The sequence below is a fragment of the Myxocyprinus asiaticus genome, chromosome 8 (assembly GCF_019703515.2).
Source record: "Myxocyprinus asiaticus isolate MX2 ecotype Aquarium Trade chromosome 8, UBuf_Myxa_2, whole genome shotgun sequence".
NCBI classification, from domain to species: Eukaryota; Metazoa; Chordata; class Actinopteri; order Cypriniformes; family Catostomidae; genus Myxocyprinus; species Myxocyprinus asiaticus.
In genome coordinates, this window is record NC_059351.1 from 31239302 (window position 1) to 31252149 (window position 12848).

The following is a 12848-nucleotide window of genomic DNA, read 5'->3' on the forward strand; positions in this document are numbered from 1 at the left end:
GGGATCGTCCCTGTAATAAGGGCACTGTAAGTTGCTTTGGATAAAAGCATCTGCCAAATTTTTTCATTAAATAGAGTAAATATGTGAAATATTACATGAAACTGTGTAAGACTTTTTTTAAAGTGCAGTTGTAGCCATCTTATGACTTTCTATAGTGCAGGTCACAAAACACATGCATCAGCATCAGCACTTAAAATTACACATGCTTTATGTTTACATCTGTGAGGACTCATTAATGTAAAATATATTTTAAAATATTGATGAAAACGTCCTGGTAGCTTGCGTAACCTCCATTCCCTGATGGAGGGAAAGAGAAGTTGTGTCGATGTAGTGACACTAGGATCACTCTTGGGAGCCCAAGACACCTCTGGTCTTTGATAAAAGGCCCATGAAAATTGGTGAGTGGTATTTGCATACAACTCCCCCGGACATACGGGTTTAAAAGGAGCTGGTATGCAACCACTCATTCAGGTTTTGTGCTGAGGAGCCGAGACAAGGTCCTGGCCATTTCAGCGGGGAGTTCAGCGTTGTGGCAGGAGGGACACAATGTCTCATTCCCTCTATCAGGGAACAGAGGTTACGCAAGTAACCAGGACATTCCCTATCTGTCACTCACTCGACGTTGTGTCGATGTAGTGACACTAGATGTCCCTATACAAAACGCTGCAACTGGCTGAACTGTGTTACATGAATTGGCGGTGTGTGACAGGCAGACCACTGTGTGCCTCGTAGCCAGTGCACCAGGCTGATACGTAACCTCCCCCAACGCTGTTATGAGTGGCGAACGGCCTTTTCGAGGACAAGTCGACTACCCAAAAGATAGAGACGGGCTAGCCTAGTTGTGGCCTCTTATCCCTTTTTTTTCCACTCCCTAAAAAAAAAAGGGGGATTAACAAACTGGGGCCACCAGGTCTAGTCGGGGGGTGTCCCTCCCAAGGGGAAGACACCACGGAGAGACCACACCCCGCCCAGAGGGGGGGTATTTAAGTGGAAATATGTCACATGGTCTTGCCAAGCTATGTCGGAAGTATGCCATGTGGAGAAGTCCCATGGTAGGTCCTACACTACGGGGGAGGAGTTACTACAAGCATGGTGACTGGGGCAGAGGAGCCTCTGCCCAAGGAAGATGCAGTTTGCCAACAGGGAAACTAATTAGCAGAAGATATGCGTCACATGGGGTTACCTACGGGGAACCACCACGTGCGGAGCACCTACCCTTGCACAGGGTCTGTGCAAGTAGGCTCACTGGGGAAACGTATATTTGCGAAGTCCAGGGGGCCAGCTGTGTGCCAGCACGTATATACCGAGAGGTGCCTTGGTCAGGGCAAAATTGAATGAAAAAGCAACAAATGTTTCTCCTTCTGGCCCTCCACCGGGGAATGGAGTGGTCTGCTTACCAGCTCCAAGGTGGGTTTCATCGTCCCTGGGTCGCCCGTCTCAGGGGCGCTTTGAAGCCTTCCGTGGGTGCTTGGCGGCCGGCCATGAGATGGGTGGCGTCTGCTTTCTGCGGTGGGCTCCACCGAATGAGCGGGCTGTGGCACAGCCAGTGCAGTCACCGCAGGGGGATGCCCTTGGCAACAAGCAGTCGGGGTGCGGGGTCATCTGGGGCAGGATGTGCTGGAGAGCCTCTGTCTGCTGCTTAACCATCGAGAACTGCTGGGCAAAGTCCTCGATAGTGTCGCCGAATAGGCCAACCTGGGAAATGGGGGCAACAAGTAACCGTGCCTTGTCGGCCTCACTCATCTCGACCAGGTTGAGCCAAAGGTGGCACTCCTGGACCACTAAGGTGGACATCGCCTGCCGGAGAGACTGCACCATGACCTTCGTTGCCCGGAGAGCGAGGTCGGTCGCCAAGCGCAGCTCCTGCATCAAATCTGGGGTGGAACTACCCTCGTGCAGTTCCTTTAGCTCCTTGGCTTGGTGGACTTGCAGGAGAGCCATGGCGTGCAGGGCGGAGGCGGTATGTCCAGCGGCACTGTAGGCTTTGGCCGTCAGGGATGACGTAAAGCTACAGGCCTTGGACGGGAGCTTTGGGCACCCGTGCCAGGTGGCAGCGCTCTGCAGGCATAGGTGCACCGCGAGCGCCTTATCCACCAGGGGAATTGCCGAATAGCCCCTGGCCGCCCTGCCATCGAGGGTAGTGAGGGCGGAGGAGCTGAAAGATCGGGACCGGGCAGTAAAAGGTGCCTCCCAAAATCTTGTCAGCTCCTCATGCACTTCCGGGAAGAAAGTGACTGGAGCAGGGTGTGGCTGCTTTGAGTGGTGCCGCGAGCCCAGGAACCAATCATCGAGCCGCGAGGGTAGCCCGATGCTCGCGGCTGCACGGGAAAGCATGTCCGTCATTTCTGCATCAGCCTGTGACTGGAGAAGGAGTCGCCGCTGAAATGCGCCGTCAGATCCAGCAGAGGTGAATGAACACTCAGCTCAGTAAACATCGACCATTCAGCTCCGAAGAGAAAATCTCGCCGTGAGAGGAGCCGGCGGACTCATCCGAAGCCAGATCGGGGCAGACGAGTGTGCTGGGGAATGGGAGGTCCGTGGGGGGATACCCAGTGGAAGTGGCCCCCATTGGGGTCCCCAAATCGCCCCCAGTGCTAGCCATGCTGGCCTCATACCCATAGGTAGAAGGACCGAGGCGGGGAGCCACTGGGGGTGGCTTACGAAAGCAAGCTGTGACCACAACGTTCCCATGGTCATGTTCTCGCAGTAAGTACATGATCCATCCACGAACACTGTCTCCGCATGGGTTGCTCCCAGACACGAAAGACAGCAATCGTGACCGTCCGAAGTTGAGAGGTAATGACCGCAACCAGGAATAACACACAAACGGAAAGGCATCTTTAAAAAGACATTCTATGTGTGCCGCTCTTTTAGAGAAATATACTCTTTCAGAAAATATACTCTGGGGCAACCAATAATCCTCTCAGCTGTCCAAACTGTCATTTGTAGTCTTCTGATATCTGATTTCGTAGCTGAACCAAACCAGACAGTTATTGAAGTGCAGAGGACAGACTCAGTGACTGCTGAGTAGAACTGTATCAGCAGCACCTGTGGCAGGTTGAATTTCCTCAACTGGTGAAGGAAGTACAACCTCTGCTGGGCCTTTTTCACAGAGTCAATGTGTGTCTCCCACTTCAGGTCCTGAGAGATGGTAGTGCCCAGGAACCTGAATGACTCCACTGCTGCCACAGTGTTGTTTAGAATGGTGAGGGGGGTCAGTGTTGGGGTGTTCCTCCTAAAGTCCACAATCATCTCCACCGTTTTGAGTGTGTTCAGCTCAAGGTTGTTTTTACTGCACCAGACAGCCAGCTGTTCAACCTCCCTTCTGTATGCAGACTCATCGTTATCTCAGATGAGGCCGATGACAGTGGTGTCATCTGCAAACATCAGGAGCTTGACAGAGGGGTCCTTGGCGATGCAGTCATTGGTGTAGAGGGAGAAGAGTAGTGGGGAGAGCACACATCCCTGGGGGGCACCAGTGCTGATTGTACAGGTGCTGGAAGTGAGTTTCCCCTGTCTCACAAGCTGCTGCCTGTCCATCAGAAAGCTGGTAATCCACTGACAGATAGACAAAGGAACAGAGAGTTGGTGTAATTTATTCTGGAGTATAGCTGGGATGATGGTGTTGAAAGCCGAACTTAAGTCCACAAAAAGGATTCTTGCATATGTCCCTGGTCTGTCCAGATGTTGCAGGATATGATGCAATCCCATGTTGACTGCATCATCCACAGACCTGTTTGCTTGATAAGCAAATTGAAGGGGATCTAGAAAGGGTCCAGTGATGTTCTTCAGATGGGCCAACACCAGTCTCTCAAATGATTTCATGACCACAGATGTCTGGGCAACAGGTCTGTAGTCATTAAGTCCTGTGATTTTTGCAGGTGAAACGCCATCTGGGCCCTGTGCTTTCCTTATCATTGTAGTCGAAAGACACGGCTCACATCATCTTCACAGATCTTAAGTGCAGGTAGAGTAGCAGGAATGGGGAGGAGGGGGGTTGCAGGAGGTGTTGGTGTTTGTGTGAAGTGAAGGTCAGAGTGGATGTGGGGTGTGAGATTGGGCCTTTCAAATCTACAGTAGAACACATTCAGGTCGTCAGCCAGTTGTTTAGTCCACCACAGTGTTTGGAGTAGGAGTCCTGTAATTCGTAAGTTGTTTCATGCCACTCCACACTCATGCATGGTCGTTAGCTGAAAACTTGTTTTTCAGCTTCTCAGAGTATCTTCTTTTAGCCACTCAGATTCCCTTATTCAGTGTGTTCCTGGCCTGACTGTACAAGACTTTATCCCCAACTCTGTAAGCATCCTCTTTGGCCTGACGAAGCTGCCTGAGTTCTGCTGTAAACCATGGTTTGTCGTTGTTAAATGTTGAATAAGTCCTAGTTGGAATGCACATATACTCACAAAAACTGATATATGATGTAACAGTATCTGTGAGCTCGTCCAGATTGGTGTCTGCAGCCTCAAAAACACTCCAATCAGTGCAGTCAAAGCAGGCTTGTAGTTCCAGCTCTACTTCGTTGGTCCATCACTTTACAGTCCTTAATACTGGCTTAGCAGATTTTAATTTCTGTCTGTTGGTTGGAATTACAGTCCTATCAGAAGGGCAACTGTTCCCTTTTGATTGCGATTCCTCGTCTTCTGATTGCTTTTATTTGTAAAATTAAAATGACAGTAAGCTGGCTAATTTCAATGAACTGTCTCAATACTCTCCCCATTTTACCAAAACTTCGGAGGAAAAAAAATTAGGGACATCTGGGAGGCGAATTAGCGATAAACACACATTTCTGTATGGAAACGGCTTAAGGGCACATTTCTTTTGCAATAAAACAAAACTTATGCGACAAAGTGGTTTTTTTAAGGCATGACATCATCACGCACATCATTCTTATCGCTAAAAGGCCATTTGAATGGAAACTGGCAGAAGACGGAAAATGTAGCTAAATTTGTTTTACGCATTTTCACTTTGTCAATAACAAAATAGTGCGAAAAGTGGATGGAAACTAGGCTATTGACACTTAAAGAACAGATACCAATGCAGCTGTAAACCCAATTTGATTAATAGTGTAGCCTCAGATGAAGTTAGTGACTACCAGTTTAGCTTAGCACAAAACCATGAATATTATAGGGGTGTGTGTGACCCCTCAAATTATTGAGACCTAATTGGGAAAGCTTACAACCCGAGGAATACAAGGCCTCCGTATATGTAGGCAACAAGCATGTACAAGTAGATAAAGAGCACTGATAAGATGAAGCAGACCGGGAAAGCACCCACCGTTGCAGCAAAGAGCCAATCAGTTTGAATATGAATATTGGCATACTGTAGAAGAGCATTTAGATTAGAGCTATCAAATCCGCTGTTGAAGGGTCACCACCCTGCAGAGTGCAGATTAAGACCAGAGTGTCTCAGAGTCCTGAATTTCTAGGTCCAGAGTCCTCAGATTTCAGAGATTCTCAGATTCCTATTAATGCTGTAAAAATTGATTAGCTTATTCAAATTTGTTGATTAGAGCCAAGTCAATGTCCACAGAGTTTCCATACAGAAATAAAAGAGCCATCAAACAACTCATATCCTAAGGGAGGATTGCCAAGCCTCCGCCAGATCAGCTGCGTGAACGACAAAATATCTTTTAATTCTGGGATGATGGTGTGCACCAGAAGAATATTGGTCAAGAACTTGAAGATGTTGTAACAGCAGTTGCTGCTGGTGTCGCTGCTCCGATGTGACAGAGTGAGCATGCATGAAATAGTAAACTTTGAAATCAGGACTGGCAAACAGTGGAGACTGGCAGAAACCAGGATCCAGACATCTGGCTTCTCTCCTCCTGGATGAGTGTCGTCAGGGCATGCATATGTTTGAAAACCTTAGGGAAGCACGACCTGATCATCAGGTTCCTGAGAGGTGCCAGGAGGCTGAACCCCTCCAGACCGTGCCTCTTTCCCTCATGGGACCTCTCTGTAGTCCTTCAGGGTCTGCAGAGAGCCCCCTTTCGAGCCTTTTTAGTCAGCTGAGCTTAAGGCACTCTCCTTGAAGACTGCCCTCCTGACTGCACTCACTTCCATCAAGAGGGTAGGAGACCTGCAAGCATTCTGTCAGCGAAACGTTCCTGAAGTTTGGTCCGGGCTACTCTCACATGATCCTAAGACCCCGACCAGGCTATGTGCCCAAGGTTCCCATGACCCCTTTTAGGGACCAGGTGGTGAACCTGCAAGCTCTGCCCAAGGAGGAGGGACAGCACGGAGAGGACAAGGAGACTCAGCACGGCCACGACATGGTGTGGCACCTTGAGCTCCACCCCGCCGCGAGGCCCCACCTGTCGGTACATCCGACAACATTGTCCCTTTGGTCCCACTTGCGTGGAACTTGGATGCGTGGCTTGCACATTCCAATCCATCGCAATGGCTGGTCCGGACCACCTGCCGGTATGTCTGATGACATTGTCCCTTTGGTCCCCCTTGCGTGGAACTTGGATGCGTGGCTTGCGCATTCCAATCCGTCGCAATGGCTGGTCCAGACCGTCCGACTCGGCTACGCGATTCAGTTCGCCAGGCATCTGCCCAGGTTCAGCGATATCCACTTCACCTTGGTGAAGGATGAAAACGCTGCTACCTTGCGCGCGGAGATCGCTACCCTCCTACGGAAGGGTGCGATAGAACCTGTCCCTCCGGCTGAGATGAAGAATGGGTTTTACAGCCCCTACTTCATCGTACCGAAAAAAGGAGGTGGGTTGCGGCCAATATTTGACCTGCGAGTACTGAACCGGGCTTTACACAGACTCCCATTCAAGATGCTGATGCAAAAATGCATTCTGGCGAGCGTCCGGCATCAAGATTGGTTCGCGGCGGTAGACCTGAAGGACACATACTTCCACGTCTCGATTCTACCTCGACACAGACCCTTCCTGCGGTTTGCATTCGAGGGTCAGACGTATCAGTACAAGGTCCTCCCTTTCGGCATGTCCTTGACCCCTCGCATCTTCACGAAGGTCGCAGAGGCAGCCCTTGCCCTGTTAAGGGAAGTGGGCATTCGCATTCTCAACTATCTCGATGATTGGCTAATCCTAGCTCACTCTCGGGACATGTTGTGTGCACACAGGGACTTGGTGCTCTCACACCTCAGCCGACTAGGGCTTCGGGTCAACTGGGAAAAGAGCAAGCTCCTCCCGGATCAGAGCATCTCTTTCCTCAGTTTGGAGTTGGACTCAGTCTCTTTGACAGCGCACCTCACGAACGAGTGCGCACAGTTGGTGCTGGCCTGTTTGAAGGCGTTCAAACAGAAAACAGCGGTTCCACTGAAACTCTTTCAGAGGCTCCTGGGGCATATGGCATCCTCAGCGGTGGCCAACCCGCTCGGGTTGATGCATACGAGACTGCTTCAGCACTGGCTTCAGATTCGAGTCCCGAGATGGGCATGGGGCCACGGGAAACATCACGTGGTCATCACACCGGTCTGTCACCATCTTTTCAGCCCTTGGACCGACCTCACGTTTCTACGGGCAGGTGTTCCCCTAGAGCAGGTCTCCAGGCACATTGTGGTCATGACAGATGCCTCCAAAACGGGCTGGGGCGCTGTTTGCAATGGCACATCAACTGCCTTGAGTTATTGGCAATTCTGCTCACCCTGCGGAGGTTTCGGCCGTTGATCCAGGGCAAGCACGTGTTAGTTCAGACAGACAACATGGCAACGGTAGCATATGTCAACCGCCAAGGTGGTCTGTGCTCTCGTTGTATATCACAACTCGCCCGCCGTCTCCTCCTCTGGAGTCAGCAGCACTTTAAGTCACTGCCAGCTATTCACATCCCCGGCGGCCTCAACACTACAGCGGATGCACTGTCACGGCAGGTTACCCTCAGGGGAGAGTGGAGACTCCACCCTCAGGTGGTCCAGCTGATCTGGAGTCGATTCGGACAGGCACAGGTAGACCTGTTCGCCTCCCAAGAATCCTCCCACTACCCGCTCTGGTACACCATGACCGAGGCACCCCTCAGCATAGACACGCTGGCACACAGCTGGCCTCCTGGCCTATGCAAATATGCGTTTCCCCCAGTGAGCCTACTTGCACAGACTCTGTTCAAGGTCAGGGAGGACAAGGAGCAGGTCGTCCTGGTAGCACCCTACTGGCCCACCCAGATGTGGTTCTCGGACCTCACGCTCCTCACGACAGCCCCCCCGGCGAATTCCCCTGAGGAAGAACCTTCTTTCTCAGGGACGGCGCACCATCTGGTACCTGCGACCAGACCTCTGGAATCTCCATGTCTGGCCCCTGGACGGGATGCGGAAGACCTAAGCGGTCTACCACCTGTGGTGGTAGACATGATCACTCAGGCTAGGGCCCCCTCGTCGAGGCACCTGTATGCCTTTAAGTGGCGTCTGTTCGCTAAGTGGTGTTCTTCCCGACGGGAAGACCCCCAGAGATGCGCAGTCGGATTGGTGCTTCCCTTCCTGCAGGAGAGGTTGGAAGGGTGGCTGTCCCCTTCCACCTTGAAGGTGTACGTTGCTGCTATAGCAGCACACCATGACACAGTGGACAGTAAGTCCTTAGGGAAGCACGACCTGATCATCAGGTTCCTGAGAGGTGCCAGGAGGCTGAACCCCTCCAGACCGTGCCTCTTTCCCTCATGGGACCTCTCTGTAGTCCTTCAGGGTCTGCAGAGAGCCCCCTTTCGAGCCTTTTTAGTCAGCTGAGCTTAAGGCACTCTCCTTGAAGACTGCCCTCCTGACTGCACTCACTTCCATCAAGAGGGTAGGAGACCTGCAAGCATTCTGTCAGCGAAACGTTCCTGAAGTTTGGTCCGGGCTACTCTCACATGATCCTAAGACCCCGACCAGGCTATGTGCCCAAGGTTCCCATGACCCCTTTTAGGGACCAGGTGGTGAACCTGCAAGCTCTGCCCAAGGAGGAGGCAGACCCAGCCCTGTTGTTGCTGTGTCCGGTGAATACTTTACGCATCTATTTGGATTGCATGCAGAGCTTTAGGATCTCTGAGCAGCTCTTTGTCTGCCTTGGTGCACAGCGGAAAGGAAGCGCTGTCTCCAAGCAGAGGATCACCCACTGGCTCATTGATGCCATAGCTATGGCATATCTCGCCTAGGACGTGCTGCCCCCGGTAGGGCTACGAGCCCATTCTGCCAGGGGTGTAGCGGCCTCCTGGACCCTGGCCAGGGGTGCCTCTCTAACAGACATTTGCAGAGCAGCGGGCTGGGCAACACCCAACACCTTTGCAAGGTTCTACAACCTCCGGGTGGAACCGGTTTCATCCCAGGTAGTAGCACACAATACAAGTGGATAAGCCCGGGATAGCCGGCCAGGTGTATCGCTTTCACATAGCACCTTTCATCTCCTCTGAGCTGAAGACGTGCACCATTAATTCCCAGTAGTGTTCACAAACTATGTTCCCTGGTTGGCTTCTTCCGAGCCCTGTGGCAGTCGAGTTTTTGGAGAGACTCACTGCCGGCCCAGTACACGTGCTTACTAAGAGCCCTGTCCTGGGGTAGGTGCTCCGCATGTGGCGGTTCCCTGTAAGGTAACCCCATGTGATGTATATTTTCCGCTAATTCGTTTCCCTGTTGGCAAACTGCATCTTCCTTGGGCAAAGCCCCCTCTGCCACAGTCTCCATGTTTGTAGCAACTCCTCCCCCGTTGGGTTGGATCTACCATGAGACTCTCCACATGGTCGGCAAGACCATGTGATGTATTTTTCCACTTAAATATTCCCCCCTCTCTTTGGGCGAGGTGTGGTCTCCGTGGTGTCCTCCCTTGGGAGGGACACCCCCTGACTAGACCTGGCGGTCCAGTCGGATAATCCCCCTTCTTTTTTATGGAGTGGAAAAAAAGAAGGGGAAAAGAGGCCAGGACTGGGTTAAGCCTGTCTCTATCTTTTGGGTAGTCGACTTGTCCCCAAAGGGCCGTTTGACACTCATAACTATGTTGGGGGAGGTTACGTGTCGGCCTGGTGCACTGGCTTCGAGGCACACAGTGGTCTGCCCATCACACACCACCAGTTCACGTAACACAGTTCAGCCAGTTGCGCCGTTTCGTATAGGGACCCCTAGTGTCACTACATCGACACAACGTCGAGTGAGTGACAGATAGGGAATGTCCTGGTTACTTGCATAACCTCCGTTTCCTGATGGAGGGAACGAGATGTTGTGTCCCTCCTGCCACAACGCTGAACTACTCGCTGAAATGGCCGGACCTTGTCTCGGCTCCTCAGCATAAAACCTGAATGAGTGGTTGCATTCCAGCTCCTTTTATACCCGTATGTCCATGGGAGTGGCATGCAAATACCACTCGCCAATTTTCACTGGCCTTTTATCAAAGACCAGAGGTGTTTTGGGCTCCCAAGAGCGACCCCTAGTGTCACTACATCGACACAACATCTTATTCCCTCCATCAGGGAATGGAGGTTATGCAAGTAACCAGGACAATTTGTGTGATGTACTCACTGGTTATACTGGATCCACCACTGACATCCACCACTACGAGGGACTTGGGATCTCTGGGTCAGTCATCATGTCCTTACTGGCCCCTTACTATTGATAGGGCACTCCACTGATTCGCTGCAATTCAGGATCAACCTGATGAGAGGGCTGCTTGAGGAGCACAGTTCACCATGGTATCGGGGCAGTGGGGGCAGTCCTGCCTCAGACAATCCCCTGTGTCTGACAGCCAGGCATTTCCCCACTGAAGTTCCTCAAACCACTTCCCAGGGCAGCAGGATCTGGCGGAACTGCAAGGTCTGTCTCTTCAGCACACGGAAGACAAAGGAGACGTGCCTTACAAAATACATGTGTGTGACTTGCAACACTCCCTTGTGTGTTAATCTATGCTTTGAGGAGTACCACACACTCAAACATTATTGAACCTATAAAAGGTTGTTTAAATGTTCTTTATAGTTAATATTTCATGTTATTTCATACTGCTTGGTAAATATTGTTATATGTATATTGTTTTTTAATGAAATTTGTAAGTAGTTCTTTCTTGAAATTACTATGGTCTATGAAATTTGTGTTTTTTGTTTAACCATAACTGTAATAAAACTGCTAACATTTCATTATTCAGTATGTCATTCATTATACCTACCTACCTTGATAAAGCAGACCCAAGTAACATAGTACTTCACATCATGCAGACTCAGGACATTTACAACTCACAAGTGAATAACACTCCTTTCAGCATGTTTTTGTTCCATAAATATAATTCTCCATGGATGAATCAGTGACGAAGTGGAAGGGTAGGCTGGCATTTTATTAGTTTATGCTGGCAAAAAGATACTGATTTCACATAGTTTTTTTTGTGTATGTGACATGCACACTGAGTAATTTGCAAGACATGATTATTTATATCCGATCCAACATAGACATTCACCATTATGAGGAGCTTGGGATATCAATGTCTGTTGTAATGACCTTACCGCCGCCTTATGTGAGGAAGGATATTGGTATACCAGTCCCACATTCTCCCAGCAATGTTACAGGACAAGACCCATCCATGAACGATGTCTCTGCATGGGCAGCGCCCAGACAGGTAAGACAGCGATCATGACCATCAGAAGCGGAGAGATATCGACCGCAACCAGGAATAACACACAGACGGAAAGTCATCTTTAAAAAGATGCTCCGTGTGTGCCGCTCTTTTAGAAAGAAAATATACTCTTTTTAGAATATACTCTTTTAGTTGTTTCTGCCGAAGCGCCCAGGGGTGTTCTCTGCACTCCACAGGTGCAGAGGGTGAGAAGCCGCTGAAATGCGCCGTAGAATCCAGCAGATGAGGTGAATGAACTTTGCGGATGAATTCAGCTTCAATGAATAGAACCTTTCGGCTCCGAAGAGAAAATCTGAATGAGTGGTTGCATACCAGCTCTTTTTATACCAGTATGTCCGGGGGAGTGGCATGCAAATTCCACTCGCCAATTCTCATTGGCCTTTTTTCAAAAAAGCAGAGGTGTTTGGGGCTCCCAAGAGTGACCCCTAGTGAGTGACTGATAGGGAACCAAATATTATGCAGTAATCATGGACTGCACACCAGACCTCAGTCATAATGAGCAGCTATCAGTGGTGCTAAACATTTTTAATTGTGAGACCTCAAAAGGTATCTCCATTCGTGAGCACTTTGTTGGTTTTCTTCAGGCACTTGACACAACAGGAAAAGGCTTGTGTGAGTCATTTTTAGGGCATCTAGAAACACTAGGTTAGGATCTTTCTAACTGTCAAGGCCAGTCTTATGATAATGGGCGTAACATGCAGGGTAAAAAGCAGGGGGTCCAAAAGAGAGTGCTGGAAACAGCAAAGCGTTACGTGTTCCTTGTGGAAGTCACACACTGAACCTTGTTGTTGGTGATGCAGCCAAGTCATCTGTGACATCTATAAGCTTCTTTGGTCTATTAAAGTGACTTTACACTCCGTTCAGCTCCTCAGTTCACCGCTGGACCATTCTCACAGAACATGTCAATAACTTTACACTGAAGGCACTATCAACAGCCAGGTGGGAGTATAGGGTTGAAGCTGTTAAAGCTGTTTGCTACCAGCTGCCTGAAATCGTGAAGGTATTGACTGCTCTAAAGGAGTATGCCATATAGAAACGGGATGCAGATATTCTCAACAGCTGGAAGCATTAACCAGGAGATGCAGAGATGGCCTTTTGTGCTAAGTTCCATTGTGTGGTACAATGTGTTGTTCCAGATAAATAAAGTGAGTAAGATCCTGCAGAGCCCCAAAGTTTCAGTCAAGACAATGAGGGAAGAAATCAGGGCAGTGACAGATTTCCTTCAGGAATTTCATGGCTTAAACTCTGCCAAAACAGATACCAGGGAGATAACAGAGAGGCTTGATGTGGAGATGAGCTGGCC